This window comes from Vidua chalybeata, chromosome 1 (assembly GCF_026979565.1).
Source record: "Vidua chalybeata isolate OUT-0048 chromosome 1, bVidCha1 merged haplotype, whole genome shotgun sequence".
NCBI classification, from domain to species: domain Eukaryota; kingdom Metazoa; phylum Chordata; class Aves; order Passeriformes; family Viduidae; genus Vidua; species Vidua chalybeata.
Window position 1 is genome coordinate 89337034 of NC_071530.1, and position 15588 is coordinate 89352621.

The following is a 15588-nucleotide window of genomic DNA, read 5'->3' on the forward strand; positions in this document are numbered from 1 at the left end:
CAGGACTCAAGGAAGGTCCTAGTCTTATGTTTCACTGAACTGTATTTAAGATCTTTATCAGCACTATTATGTCTACAGGACAGCATTTATATGCACCTTTCCCAGTGTTTCTAGGAGTATAAGCATCTGCAATTATTGAGGGGAAAAGAGTAGATTTTTTTCCCCAGGCTGGGAATAAGGATAAAAAGAGTGCATTTATTACCAAAGGCATATAGTCCCTGCCATGCTTTCTGCCATGGCAGCTTATGAATATATTTCTTTTGTTTTGGAGTTGTTTGTAGTAGAAGAAATTTATTCTGTATGAAGAAAGAGCTACAAAGTTAAGACTGAACTGGGGAGCACAAATGTGGTACCAGATGGAGACATTTAGTACAGGCATATTTTGGGTAGGAAGGAGGAACTCTGGGGCCAGCTGTGGGTGTGATGCTGTTTCTGTATTTAGTATCACCAGACCTGGGACACATTTAGTTCTAAAGCCTGTGGAAAAGCACCAGAAGAAACAATAGTCTCAGGATTTTTTGCTTTTCACAAAGTGAAAGTATTGTGAGAAGTTGTGGGGACTATGGAGTTGATATCAGCTGTGAAAGACTGACGAGGAGGGTAAGCAGCACATCCTCTGGGATACAGCAAATAAAGGAACAAGAAATGTGAAAGGTATGGGAAGAATTCAGAAAGGTCCTTAAAGAAAGCCTGAAGGATGTTCTGAAGCAATTTCAAAATATACAGGGGACATGGTATAAATTCAGAATGAGACCATGATAGCTCAACAGAGCATCTCAAAACCTGAAGAGTTTCTAGGGGGCTATTTTAAGCTGCTTTTGAAAAATTAATTTCAAATGTATAAGTGTACATCACTCCAAGATCTGCCTTAGTTCCAGCACCACTGGTGCAGACTCACAGTGCAATGCAGCTCATTGTTTCCAGAGGTAGGCTTCTATGTGCACCTCCTGTGCTGGGGAGCCAGCATGACTCATTTGCCACACAGGGACAAAATTTCAGGACATACTTTGGTTTCATTTTTACCACAGCAGGCAGGATGGTGTGGTGCCCTTAATAGCTATGTGTGATGAATTAATCCAAAATCCAGAATGGACTTCAGATTAAGTAGAGCACTCTTGTTCTGCATCACAGAAGAAACATTGCATCTTTAATCCTTACCTGACAACAATGTTATGTAAAAATTGCATGGACCATTTTTTTTCTTAGTTTAGCTATATGGATGTCTGTTGGAATGAATATACCCACACATGAAGACACACAAATTGAGTGTTCTTGTCCACCAGCTTAAATATGATAACACCTTTACAATGATTTGTTTAGACATTTTAAATGATATGATTCTTCCTTTATTGTACTGTGAAGATTTAGGATTGGAAATAAGATTTTTTTTTTTTTTAACATAAAAAGCTAACTAGAGATGAGGTAGAATTTGCTTGTCAGTCACACAACACTGAGAAAAAAATTCCTTCTAAAAGAGGCAACACAGGTCTTACACATGTAATAGCTGTCGAAGAGAGAGGATGGATTTGGTAGGGTCAAAATGTAAAAAGAAACATGTTTGGCTAAGGGAAAGGTATTATGGAGAGAGAAAATAAGTAGAAGAATGAAAATTTTGGCAGAAATTAACTAAAATTCTATTCCTTGTGTTCAAGTTATTTTCCTCTTCTTTTCCTCTATTTCCTGAAGAAATAGTTAAAACAAATCAAATTAATCTTGAAGAAAGCATGGGTAAGTAATTATAATATGGGAAATGTGTGATTTTCCCATTTGAAAACAGTTTTTGTGCAGTTTCTTCACAGGTACCAAATCTGCAGTTTCATTTCTAGCTGAAATTTCTGGTTAAATCTTTAGTGTAGTCTAAACATGCCTTTAAAGACTTTGGAATTGTCAGCATTTTTTTGAGGCAAATTATTAATTTCAGTTTGGAAACACGGGATTAGAAAATTGTCCGTGGGCAAAAATTTTGAAGAAGAACAGGAACTAGATCTTCTCTTATACCAACCACAGGCTATTGATTCTGCTTAAAATATGTCAGGCACTATCATACCAAAGCTGCCATCTCTGGGGGCTACTGTACCTTCCTCCACCTCAGCCATATGCCATGCATTCCCTTCCACCCTTTTGCATGTGCTGAGGGGATCCTTTTATGCAAGCTGGTCTGCCCAAAACTTAATCAGTGATTTTGTAGGGTTTCAGTTGGAACTGGCTATTCGCCTGCTTGCATTAATGCCAGGGCAAGGGACAGTGCAGACATGTCCTCTTGGTTCTGCATCAGCTCCAGAGAGCATGAAAAGGTCCATGGACCCCCATCTGCAGCGGTTCAGTAGTTCACTTCAGCAAAAATTGGTTCACACGAGTCCCTTCTCTCTGTGGGAGTGAAGACAACTCTAGGTCTTAAAAACTATATTAACTGGAGAGAAGGAGTGTTTTCATTGGGAGAAAGGAATATTGGAAAATGGTGGAAGGACAAATTCCTGATTTCTTCTCTTTACAGCATTTCCTTTTCTAGCATAATCAGACATTTTTGTAGGGTGGTGGGAATGCCATAAACTCTATAGTTCCACTCTGCAGGTGAATCAAGCAGTGGAATCATTGTCACAAGCTCACTCTTTATCACAGTGCTTTCAGACAAAGTGAAACATCTTCAGGTGGGGACACAGGGAAAGCAGTGCTTCGAAGTAAATTGTAGGTTAATGGTTATGATGCTCTTCAGTCAAGTGCGAGCTCTAGCTCACATCCTTTGTGTATGTATTACAGCAGGTGGTTATAGAAAATGCCTCATCTCTTCCTAAACAGTGCACATACAGCAACTCCTTTGTTTAGCACCCAAATCCAATAAATTATCTATTCTTTCTGAAATAATGGTTGTATAAGTGCTAGGTGGAGAAAAATCTCTGATGTGAGATAAATCTCACATATCTCTTTCAGATAAATCAGTAGTAAGCTTCTTTACTTAAAATGCCTCTTTTTTTCTATGTTTCTGTTTTAGTGAAAAAGTGGCCTAATAGTGAAAAATGTCAGCCTGAAGGCAACAAAATTAGAGGATTTAAAAAATCAATACTCTCTAAAAGATAGAAGCATATCTTGGTGTTAGGAATGACTACAAGTGTTTTCAAGGCATAGTCAGAATAAGAGGATCCAAATGAAAAAAAAATAAAAAAAAGAAAACCTATTCCAATGAAAGAGATAATGAAAAATGTAGAATATTTTCCCATTATTGCCAAGGGAAATAGTGAGGAAAGTGGCATTAAAAATAGTATCCTGCAACAACAGAAAAATGTCTGAGGCATTTGTATTTTTCATCCAGCATCCTGTGATCATTAGATTGTGTAGATGTGTTTAGGAGATGGTCTAAATTGATACCTGTTATTTCAAGTATACAGAGGATAAGAAGGGATGAGTAAGAAGCCAACTGATCTCAATGGACAGAGTTCCATGGATAGATTGGCCATCAGATTAAACTCCAATCCTTTCTTTTAGATGAAAAAAAGTTGATTTCGTAGGTGTTTTTGTCAGTTTAGGTCTATGATGTGTAACACAATGTTTGTAAATTATTGCTTTGTTATACTACAGAAATTCTTCCCAAATTGCCTCCAACCTACTCAAACAAAGACAAGACTTGTGTATTCTGTGTGTGCAGTGTTTCTGCTGCATGCTCTGTGCATGCAATGTGAAATTGGCCCTAGATGTCCAAAACAATTGGCTGTAACACTTCACATAGCAGTCACAATTACTGAGAATAACTACACAGCTCCTCACAAGAAAACAGACTTACTCCCTGGTAAGACAAACACAAATGCAGTTACATTGCCTGAACTTGGGAGCATAGAACACAGAACTGGAGTTTTTTCTCAACGAAACTGTAGTCAAAAAGTCAGTTTCTAGTTCTGTGCCATTTATTGTGATCATGATTGATTTTTTTTTTGTTGCTTCCTACAGAATGATGAGACTAAAGAAAAACATTATTGAATGAATGCAGATTCTAGTAAATATCAATGGGGGCCAAATCCTTTTGACTTCATCTAATGAAGCCAATTTCAGTCACCTTAATAAGGCTATTTATTCCAGACTATATAAAAAATACAAAATGGAATCTGATTTGAACAAGCCATTCCTACTGGAAGCAGGGAAACAGCAAAAGAAGTGAAAATTCCATTCTTTGAGGGAAGAACAATAAAATCTTTTATGTTTTTTAATTTAAATTACAGTTGTAATTAAAAATTATATTCCTTTAATCTGAAAATGAGCCTTTGTTCCAATAATGAGGTAGTGTGTGGTTGAAATTGTGCACTAAAAGTTTGTTTCATTCCATCATTTAATGTAAAACCTTATTGTGTGGGTGTGTTTCCTTCCCATTTGTACTCTTTCCCTTACCTTTTTTGCATAATATATTGGTAAGTAATAAGAAGCAGCACTACAGCTACAGTTTAATGGGAAACACAACTGTTTATTGAACCAGATACCCATTATTAATTTAACAACTGTATACAAACGCTTCTGGCAATCAGTGCAATAATTCTGTTTCCTTGATTACTTAGGGTTTGCCATTGGCTCCAGTGGAAGCTTAATCCAACCCTCAGAGGGGAGAAGTGCTGCCTTTTAACACTTGTACAGAAAGAACAAGTACCAGCCTAATTCAGTTACTGTGCATGCATTCCCTCTGACATCTTTTAAAGACAAACACATTTCACATGCGGTTTTAGGAAGACATTAAAACTAGTCTCTTTTTCATAATTGTTCTAATATTTTACAATTCAATTAAAATGAGAAATTTGTGCAGCAAAGAGCTTACAAGTATTTCTTTTTTGCAATGAGTTATCAGAGCTCACAGTAAGTGAAAAAAAAAATCATATCTTTGTCTTGAAACGGTATTACCTACTTTTCTCAAGCAGCCATTGTATCATTCAAATTGCAGCACTGCATAATGGGCCCTGTAAAAATATGTACATTTCAAAGATATTCTGGAGAGGTTACACCACAGATTAATTAGGCCCAATGAGACTCTAGAGGGCAGTCTTGGTATAGTAAAAGAAATATATATTTTACTGTCATTAGAAACCTCAATCATGTAGAGTCAGTACAAAATGTTAGTGTTAAAAAACCACAAATATTTTTAAATATTATTTTAATGAAATTGTCTAATTTCAGCTGAAATATGAGTATCCTTTGATGTAAGATTATAATTCACTATAATAAATGTAATTTAAAATTCCATGTATTTTTTATATTGTTTAGTTGGATAGCTATGGGGTATAACGAATGCATCAGAACCAAAAGTACAAAAAGATATAGTTTGCTTCTCTATGGTTTCAGCTTGTTCAAAAACTACTCAATTCAGACAGTGCATTTCTATCAGCAGTATAAAAGTTTACCAAAAGTCCATCAGAAGTCCTTTGCTCAAAGAGAGTAGAATGAAATCCAACATACAGTGCAGATGCAATTTTAATGTCAGTTTTTAAAAGATGTGTTTTACTTTATAAGTAATTAATCTTTATACACAAGTTTTGACTATTGTCGGCAGAAATCAAAATTGCGTGCCTTGTAAAATTTTAATTGAGCAGTTCTTAGATTAAAAAAATGCATTAGTCACTTTGACTGTGTTTAATATTTTAGAAGAAGTTGTTCTGCAAGAAAACAAATCATTGGTAATGAAAAACAATGTGCAGCTTGTAAGTACTTACTGTGCAAACTTTTGAAACGTGTAACCTTTGTTTCTTTGCAGGCAAACAATATTGCAGGCTTGTTTTAAAATGGGAACTTACTTCCTGTGCAAGACTTTAATCTGTATAGTTCAAAACATCTAGAATGGAGAAAAAAATCATTATTCCCATTTGCTGGAGGGGCATTGCCTTCTCTGTTGGCCACAGCAGTTTTACTGTGAACCACTCGATGTAGCAGGGTTAGTTCCAGCAACCAGAGGTTTGCTGGCTTGGGTCACTCACACAAGGAGGATGGATGATGGGAAGAGGTGTTAGACCACAAGCCAAACTGCATCCCAAAAACTGCTCATGCATCCTTCATTCTTGAAGAAATGAAACTTTCTTGATGCCTCTGTCTTTGACTCAGAAAATTCAGAGGAGCAGAGAGTCTTCTGCAGCTTCTCCAGGCGGGAGGGACTTTTCTGTTCCAGCTCTCCTTGTTTATGCTCATGCTGAAGCAAGACTGAAATTATCTGCTTCTCTGCCCATATCACATGGTTGGTCAGCAGCAGTCTTGGGGTCTCTTTGTAGACTGGGTTTGGCAGCCAAAAATATAGCTACATCCATTTAAAACACAGTCAAACAAAAAGAAGCCACATTTAAGAAAAAATACTGCCTGGATACAGACCTTTTTTTTTTAATCTGTCAAGTAGAACATTTGCTCAGAATACAGAAGTTGAGTTCAGTACCTGCACTGGCCGAGGAGGCTTTAAATTAACATTTTGTGCAAGATGGTTCTACATACCTCCCTATTTTAGTGGTCTGACAACCTACACTCAAAAAAAAAAAAAAAAAAAATTGTAGGGCTAGTGCAAGAAATAGGGAGGAACTTAAAGAAAGATTCATTGTAGAAGTCCCCACACTAACAATAGGCAGGCTGGGATGCCCTACCTGTTAGACCAGGTGACAAATATGTGCTGAACATTCTGCCTTTTCTACAGTGTTGTCTGCATTTTTAACATTTTTGTCCATCCTTGGCTTTTAATGCATGACAAGATGCATTAAAATTAGAACAATAATGATTTGATCTATTGGAAACCCTGATTTTTTTTTCTGTTTGAGGATGTACCTTTCACCTCTCTCTGAAAGTATGCAAAGAAGCTTCCTCAAGTGATGAGTATTTTTGCTTTGGTATTTAAATTTCCACAGTTCCTAGTGATAGGTACTTATGCTATTTTGCAGTCTGTCTGAAACTGGGATTCTTTTTCTGACAAATTGAAAAAAAAAGATATAAAAAATCAACAAAGCAATAACTCTGTTATTCTTTGCATACCAGACAATGTCTTCAGATTCCTATTGATGAAAAGGGCTCTTACAGAGATTCTATTCTGATATCTAACTTCTTAATTCAAGTTGTTGCTGATTTTGTGCAATGCTTGATTAAAATTAATACAAAAGACTATAATCTTTAAAATAAAACCAAACTTGCAGTATTCTCTATTCTCAATATCCTGCAAAGTTTGCTAAGGCATAAACTGCTAAGTGTAAGCAACTTCATATATATTTATGGTTTTGATATACATATATCACATGAAGCACCTAATGTTTTTGTTGATTTTGTTGTTTTTGAAAAAGTGTTTATTGAAGACTGAGTTCTTTTATAATATAAGGATATGAAAATAATGTAGCTAAGCCTTCCATGTACAAGTCTCTTCCAGTGACTAAAGAAAAAATCTGCAGGAGTATTTATAATTTCCACTTAGACAATCAATAGAATTTTAAAAAAGAAAATCCAGACAAGAAATGTGTATTTCATGAAAATTTACTTTTCTGTTACAATTCATAGAATTATAAATAGTGCTAGTAATAGTACATGTCACAGAAACTTAAGTAGTCAAGTACTAAACAACTCTTATTCTAGATAAGAGTAGAGTGTAAAGACTACTACTAAAGACAGTAGCGTATATGGAAAGCAGTTTCCTTTCAACAAACACTCATTCTCATTATGAAAGCTCTAAAACATAGCAACTTCCTTCAAAGAATAAAAATTACTACCTTACATGGCTGATGTCCTTATCCAAACCAGAGTTCTTTCCTTAATCTCAGTTTCCAAGGCACTTTTGTGAACCATACCACGAATTTTTTGTGACTGTGACAGTCTCTGTAGTAGTACTACCTGAATTTCACTGTTGTGAAAATTCAAGTGGAAAAAATATAAAAACTCAGAAGTAATTTTATATTCTTTTGTGGGGAGACTGTTAGTAAAATGACTGCAATTCTTGTTTTCAGTCTTAAAGTATAGACTTAGAAGTTTAGACTGTTGCTGCCCCTTACAAGCTTACTGCTGATCTTTTCCCATCAAAGGATCTTTCCTGAGCTTGATGGTGGATCTTTAACAGCAAACTTACACAGCAACCCCCCCCCCCTTCCTAGATATACATGTAGTTTGCCTTAGATATATATATAATATTGAAGTTAATGTAATTATTTCACACAGATGCATCCTCAGTTCTTGTCCTTGTCAGCATTTAGGACACAGTAATTTCTAAGGACAAACTTCATGGAAGTCTACAGACCTCTAGGTGCCATAAATTAGTATAGATGAAAACTGAAATGCCAAAATCCTTGTCCACAGCTTCTGCCTCTCCAGATGTTCTCTTACCACCTGGAAAAGTACATGGGAAGGGAAACTATATATGCTGATAGTCCCTCAAAGGAAAGAAAAATGCATTTAGATACACTGGATTAAGGACAAAAAATGTGAAATAATTTAATAATATCTAAAGGAACATATCTAAATTTAAAAAAAAAAGTCAATATTGTAGTAGATCACACTATATAACATCACTTCTGTAAAACTGGTGGTGCCCTATGAGGCAGTCAGTCCCTGCTTCAGGTTCTCCAATATGAAAAACAGTTCAGCAAAGTTTGCAGCAGTTGCAAATGCTTCTGCAGCTTGCTGGTTTAGCAGCCTGTCCTTCCAGAGACACTGTCAGTATCTCCAGGTAAGACCAAGCAGAACTTGGCAGAATTAAGGTGCTGACTGCTGTTTGTGTATTTTGTCTGAGTACATTGCATAATTTTAACCACAAGTGTAACTGTGTCAGCTTTTGCAAGAATTTCATCAGGCATAGCCTTGAACTCCCAATGTTTTTCCTAGTCATTAAAGAAAAAACACATTAATGTAGATATAAATACTGTTGACTGTCTCATCTGACTGTACATAAATTCTTCTCTGTAAAGGACAATCCTTTTTCTTCTTCTTTCAGAAGAGAAAGATTTTACAGCTCTAGGTCTAAGTGAGAAAGGGAAACAATATACAATGCACCTGACTTCTATTACACACACACCTGGGTACCAACATGGGCTGAAAAAATGGGTGCTCTTTGTCAAGGTCATTTCCTCAGCAGGATGTGTTGACAGCATGTGCTGGGCAATGAGTCCAGGATTTTCCTTCCTGAGTGGAATAAGTAACAAATAGCTACAGCTGAAGATATTCCAGTATGAATTAAGAGAGATGTAAATCACTGGCAAATTAACAAGGTTGACAGAGTGGTTCAGAAGTTCATCAATGCTCTCTGAAAGTGTGAAAGCATAATGTGGAGAATGCAAATGAAATCTGCAGGACTTCTCTAAGGGTCATTAATCTTCATACAGTGCTAAAGCTCTACCCAAACTGTGTTTACAAAAACAGCAAACAGACATTGGTTTTGATCAACAGAAAACCTCAATAATATCTAGATATACTTTTCTTTTAGATACTGGGGCAAAGGCAACCAACAGCCATTTAAGGAGCATTTGGGCCTGGTTAAATGGGAAATGCTAGATCTCAAGTGCAAGGGTTATTACTGGAGCAAAGTTAAGAGAACTCTAGCTGGCTCATTTCTGTACAAGGGAAGTCTTAGCTGGCAAAGGCCTTAGGAACAATCTTTTTGAGTATAAGTGAACTGTCTCTGATACTGATTAATTGAGAAGGAGTGGCAATCCTTCTATCATGAACATGCTAGAGGATTAGGTGTCTTGCTCTTCCCTGTCAGGATGGAAGATTATTTGCGGTTGAAAAGACTTGAGTGCTAGCAAGGTCAGCATTATTACTTTTGTTAATCTTGATGTGGTGCTATGTTTCTTATTTAATGTTTGTTATTTGTATATCTTTATGCTGTGCAAAGAAGAACTGCTGCCTTAACTTCCAATTACGGTGTGTGACTGAGATAATGTGAACGGCACAATGGGAGTGGGAGTATGGCAGCACTGATGAGTTCTTTCTTTCTGCCTTCTGCTGCTAAGCAATTGTCATCTTGTTTATTCTCTAAAATTACTAATTGCCCCACTGTAATCACATAAAAGCCAAATGAAAACACCACCTAAGCACTTCCTCAATTTTCTTTTGCTGGTGTATTCAGCAGATGCGTGAGTTAAGGTATTTTTGGGTCCTGAACTTCTTGGGTCCCACACTCCTTGGGTTCCCAACAGAGATTCCTGTGCCTCCAAAGATGGGGTATTTTTCGGGCCACTGACAGATGATGATCACCAGCAGGCATTTACCTGTGACCATCACTGCTGAAAAGCCTGTCACACCTCACAGTGTGATGGCCCAAGCAGAAACCATGAAGTGTCCCATTTAGTTCAGTTTACAAACGACAGAAACATCATAACACAAAGCTCAAAGCCCTTTTATTAAGGGGAAGTAACTCATACTTTGTACCCAGAATGGGTGATATATTTCTGGTATAAGTGAACTAAAATGTTTGGACAGCAGACAGTGGAGTAGCCCATATGAATAAAATAGTAGATCTGTGAAGAAATTCCATTAATAAATTATACTTTTCTAAAGGCAGTCATAAATATAAGAAACCATTTCCTTCAATTTCATAGTTGCTGTCCCAAAATAATGGAGACCCATTGTCAACCTTTCAATAAAATCCCATCTTTTAATTTATAAGAATTTTCAAGCATGTATGCAGGAAAGAAAGTGTGCTAAAAAGTTTAAGATTGGCTTTAAATAATTAATATATTATGTGGAGAAGTTTTAACCTAGGAATTCTTAAAAGTATATACATATATGTGTGTTTACATATATAACTTTTGAATCTGCCCAGAAATTAGCTTTGTTCATTGATGAATTCATCAGATTTTTAATGCACATTCAAATGCAACTGTTGAACAGTAGGAAAGACACCTGTGGTTATTCCTCATGAGGGTGCCACAGAGAAGCCGAAGGCCTGAGACATGCAGCAATCAGCACTTTCATGGCTGCAGGGGGGAGCACAACCTGTTTGATATTCCATTAAACCAAAGCTGATATGTTAATAAGGCTAACTGTTACAGACAGAATAATCTTTCGTCTTTGGTTTTAACTGCTACTATGGGATGGGGATCAGGGAGAACACATGTGTTTCTTTCTGTTCTATCTTGGTACCATCAGTATGATAATACCTTCTTTTAAATCTGAAGCAATAAAAAATAAATATAAAATCTACATTTTCTCTTGTTCAAAGCATTTCATCTGACAACTAAGATCCATACAGCAGGTTTTGCTTTTTTTATTCTGCTGTATTAAAATTATTTTATTTAAATTTTTTTAATGCTGTCGTTATTTTTATCTTCACTTCTGTTATTATCAGCTTTTCTCTCTTTTTAAGTTGTTACCTGTTGGGACTCTTCATGTTTCTTTCGTTGTTTAACTGTTTGTCATTGTTTTCCAGAATGCTCCACAAAACTCAGATGACAGTATTTAAATAATACCTGTTGGAATTTTACATTTAATTGAAATACATCTGTGTCAAATACTTTCATAAATTTCTTGTAATTCCACTCCAGGAAGAAAATATGCGTGATCCTTTGGAACTGTCTTGACAAGTACCCCTTCCAGAGGTCTTTACCTCAGCTGCAGGAGGCTTCTCTGTGGCAGACAGGTCCATGGAGATACCACCAGTGCAGAGGGATGCTGTGCTGTTCCTCTCAGTGTCTCCTTGGCTAGAACCAGTACAGAGGAGCTCTTGGATCCCAAAAGCATGTATTAGGGCACTGGCCCATGGATGCCTGCCCTAATGACACCAGGGAAAGAATTATCCTGCACAACAGCTGAGGCCACCACTGTGCCCTCTGCCATCCCCCAGGCCAAGCTGGCCCATCGCTGTAGTCCCTGTGAAGAGTGAGCTTTGAAGAAGGACTCTCACTGCTGGTTCTTCATTGCCCAGTGACATAATGTTACCAGAACTACCTGAAATGACAACTTCCCTCTCAAGGCTTGAAGGTCCTCTCTTGGGTGCTGACCATGGCTCTCCAGTCCTGGGCACTTCATGTCCTGGTAATTCCTCAGTATTGTGCCCATTCCTCTTCCAAAGGAGGTTCACTGTGCTCACCCTGCAGTTGAAGGCGAGCCTTCATGAGCTGACTGGATGCCACATGTAACTTCTTGGCATGACATTTAAAAGCATAGAGAAATCAGGTCACTACAGTGTGGATCCTGTTTGTGGAATGTGATCCATTCAGGTAAGACTTGTACTCTCTTTACCACTATTTTGATAATCCGTGCTGCTTCCAAGATCTCTAATTGATTTTTTGGGATCATAGAGAGGCTGCTCACAATAATCTTTGAAAGGCCATGATGATCAGAGGTTGTGCCTGAGGACTGGAAGAAATCAAATGTCACTCCAGTTTTCAAAAAGAGCAAGAAGCAGGACCCAGGGAACTAGGAGCCTGTCAGCCTAACCTCAATCCCTAGAAAGATGAAGGTGTGCCTCATTCTAAAGACAATCTCTATCCTCATGGTTGACAAGAAGGTGATCAGGAGTAGTCAGCATGGATTCTCTAAAGGTAAAACATGCTTGACTGATTGACTTTTGTGATGAAACACGTTCCTGAATGGATGAGGAGAGAGCAGTGGTTATTGTCAAACCTGACAGCCAAGCTCTCAATACTGTCTCTCCCAACATCCTCGTAGGCAGCCCCAGGAAGTGTGGAGGGGATGAGTGGACAGGGAGGTGGATTGAGAACTGCCTGAATGGCACATGGCAAAGGGTTGTAATCAGTGGCACAGGGTCCAGTTGGAAGCCTGTCACTAGCAGTGTCCCCCAAGGTTCAATACTGGACCCAGTATTGTTTAACTTGTTCATGAATGACTCAGATGAAGGGGCAGAGGCCTCCCCAGCAAGTTCCCTGGTGACACAAAGCTGGGAGGAGTGAGCAGTATCCCAGTGCAGCCCTTCAGAGGGACCTCGACAGGGTGGAGAGATGGGCAGAGAGGAACTGTCTGAAATTCAACAAAGGCAAACGCAGGGAGAGCAGTAACCCCCTGCACCAGGACAGGCTGGGGGCTGAGCTGCTGGAAAGCAGCTCTGTGGAGAAGGACCTGGGGGTCCTGGCAGACAACAAGCTGACCATGACCCAGCAGTGTACCCTGGTGGCCAAGACGGCCAATTATTTCCTGGGATGAATTAGGAAAAGCATTTTTAGTAGATCAAATGAAGTCATCCTGCCCCTCTACTCAGCCCTAGTGGGGGCCACATCTGGAGTGCTATGTCCAGTTCTGGGCTCCTCAGGACAAGAGAGTTCCTGAAGTGGGTCCAGAGGAGGGCAACAAAGGTGATTAAGGGACTGGAGCATCTCTCTTATGAGGAAAGGCTGAGGGAACGTGGCCTGTTCAGCCTCGAGAAGAGACAACTGAGAGGGGACCTCACTGATGTCTAGAAGTACCTGAAGGGAGAGTGCCAAGAGGATGGAGCCAGGCCCTTGGTGGTGTCAGCAATAAAATGGGCAGAAAACAACACACGGGATTTTTTAGTTCAATATGAGGAATAACCACTTCACTGTGAGGGTTACTTGGCACTGGGACAGGTTGTCCAGAGCGGTTATGGAGTCTCCCTTAATGAAGATATTCAAGAACCATCTGGAGACAATCCTGTGCCGTGTGCTTTAGGATGACCCTGCTGGAGCAGGGAGGTTGGACCAGATGACCCACTGTGGTCACTTCCAACCTGACCACATCTGTGATTCTAAGAGATCTTTCCAACCTGCCTCACTTTTATTCTCAGAAATTCCTCAGTCCTGGAAATCTTTTTCTATGATCAGGTTCACTATAACAACTGAGCCAGCAAATTGAGGATTTTAAAGAAAAGTAGTCTTCAATCGAATAAAGTAACACATTTTGTTATCAAAACGAGGGATACATACAATATCTAACAACATGTAGACTAGCAAAAATCATATAGCTGACTTTCTGCCTCTAAAAAAAAAAAATAATATACAGGTTCTTTCTTTATTTCAACAGGAAGGGAAAAGGGAGAAGAGAGAAAATTTCTACTATTTAAACTTCAGAAATGTGTTGCTGAGATACTTTTTGCCTTGAATGAGTTTTATTTTTCTTGACTGTGGAGTCATAAGATTTGGGGTCAAACAAGTTTCTGAAGGAAGAGAATTCCACATTAAGAAGACTCATCATTCTCTTTGCTCAAGAAAGGCTTTTAACGCTTCTGTACTGTTGACTATAAAATATGGAGCAAAAGGGTGGGAACATTTAATATACTCGAGCTGAAACTAAAACCTGTACAAGGAAGCATGAAATGAAGTATGCTTGATATCACAGAGAAACAGAATTAACAAATAGATAAGACAGAGAAAGTACGTGAAAGAACAATCTTTATGAATAAAAGGACACTAGAGTGATTGTGACTTGAAGAGGGCCAAATTAAAGACAGAATGGGTTTATGAAGAAATGGGTTACAGCACGTGTAATCATCAGAACACTTAAGAATGTATCATAAAAAAATCTTTTCTCCTCTGACCTATTTCAAAACAGATGCATGACTGGATTGCATGAAGAACACTGCTTCAGAGGGGTGGAAATTTAAAGTATTGTAAAGCAATTAAAAATTACATTAATTACACTGCTTGATAGTACCATATACTTGCCTCTACTGAAGGGAGGATGCTCTTATGTTTCTGTGACAAGCTTTCTTAAGGGGAAACCACAACAACTAGAGAAACATAAAGAGTTTCTATAACCTTGTAATCACACATGTCATACACAATGTACTATTTTCCCTCTTTATAGCAGAAATGTTCAGAAATAATATAAAGTAGATGCTTCAAATTATGTTTTCTGTGACAGAAGTTAATTCTAAAGTAAGTATTCCATGAAAGAGAAACAGAGAAAACATTTTTACATGTCTATCATTTGTCCTTAGAGGACACAAAACAAATATGTTTTTTAAAGCTTGACACTGGTATTATTCTGTGTGGCCTGCGGCTATATGCTTTTTCCAGTTTGTAGAATTGAAGGATAAGAAAACAGCTTTGCATTAAGAGGAACACATTGTACAGGTTAATCATAACCATGCAGAAATCAAAATGCTGCCAACAAAATAATGGCGTACTAGTGCCAAGGGAGTCACCGGGATGACTGTGAGGGAAGCTGTGGGAGAATAACAACTCCTTTGCATGTGGGGAAGTATTTCAGGCATGTGCTTCTAAATTAATTATTGATGTGGCTGAAACAGAAGTTTTTACTACTGTCGACAATAGCAAATACTCGTAAAAATTTAATTGGCTAAAAGTTAATTTCAGTGTTCCTTAATCATGAAATGCATTAATTGAGAAGAGCCTTTTTTAAGATGTTTAAATTTTAAAAGGAAATACAGCAGAAAAGCAGAATCAGGCAGGGGAATTTAACAAATGTAAAAATGTTGACAGAAGTGAGAGTCATTACCTAGTCAATATTGTATCAATTAACCAAACTAACTGTAGTCCCCAGTGAGAACTAAGTAAAATGGCATGAGTTTCTAGTTAGTCTGACTCATTCCCATTATCCATTATGTGTGTACATTAGTGTGTACAAATCAGACAAACCAAAAAGCAGTGCCACATAAAATGTGGAAGAATTAGACAAAATAGTGTTTGTAAGAATTTTAAATGCTCTAAATCCATTAAATAATAAATAAATCATAAT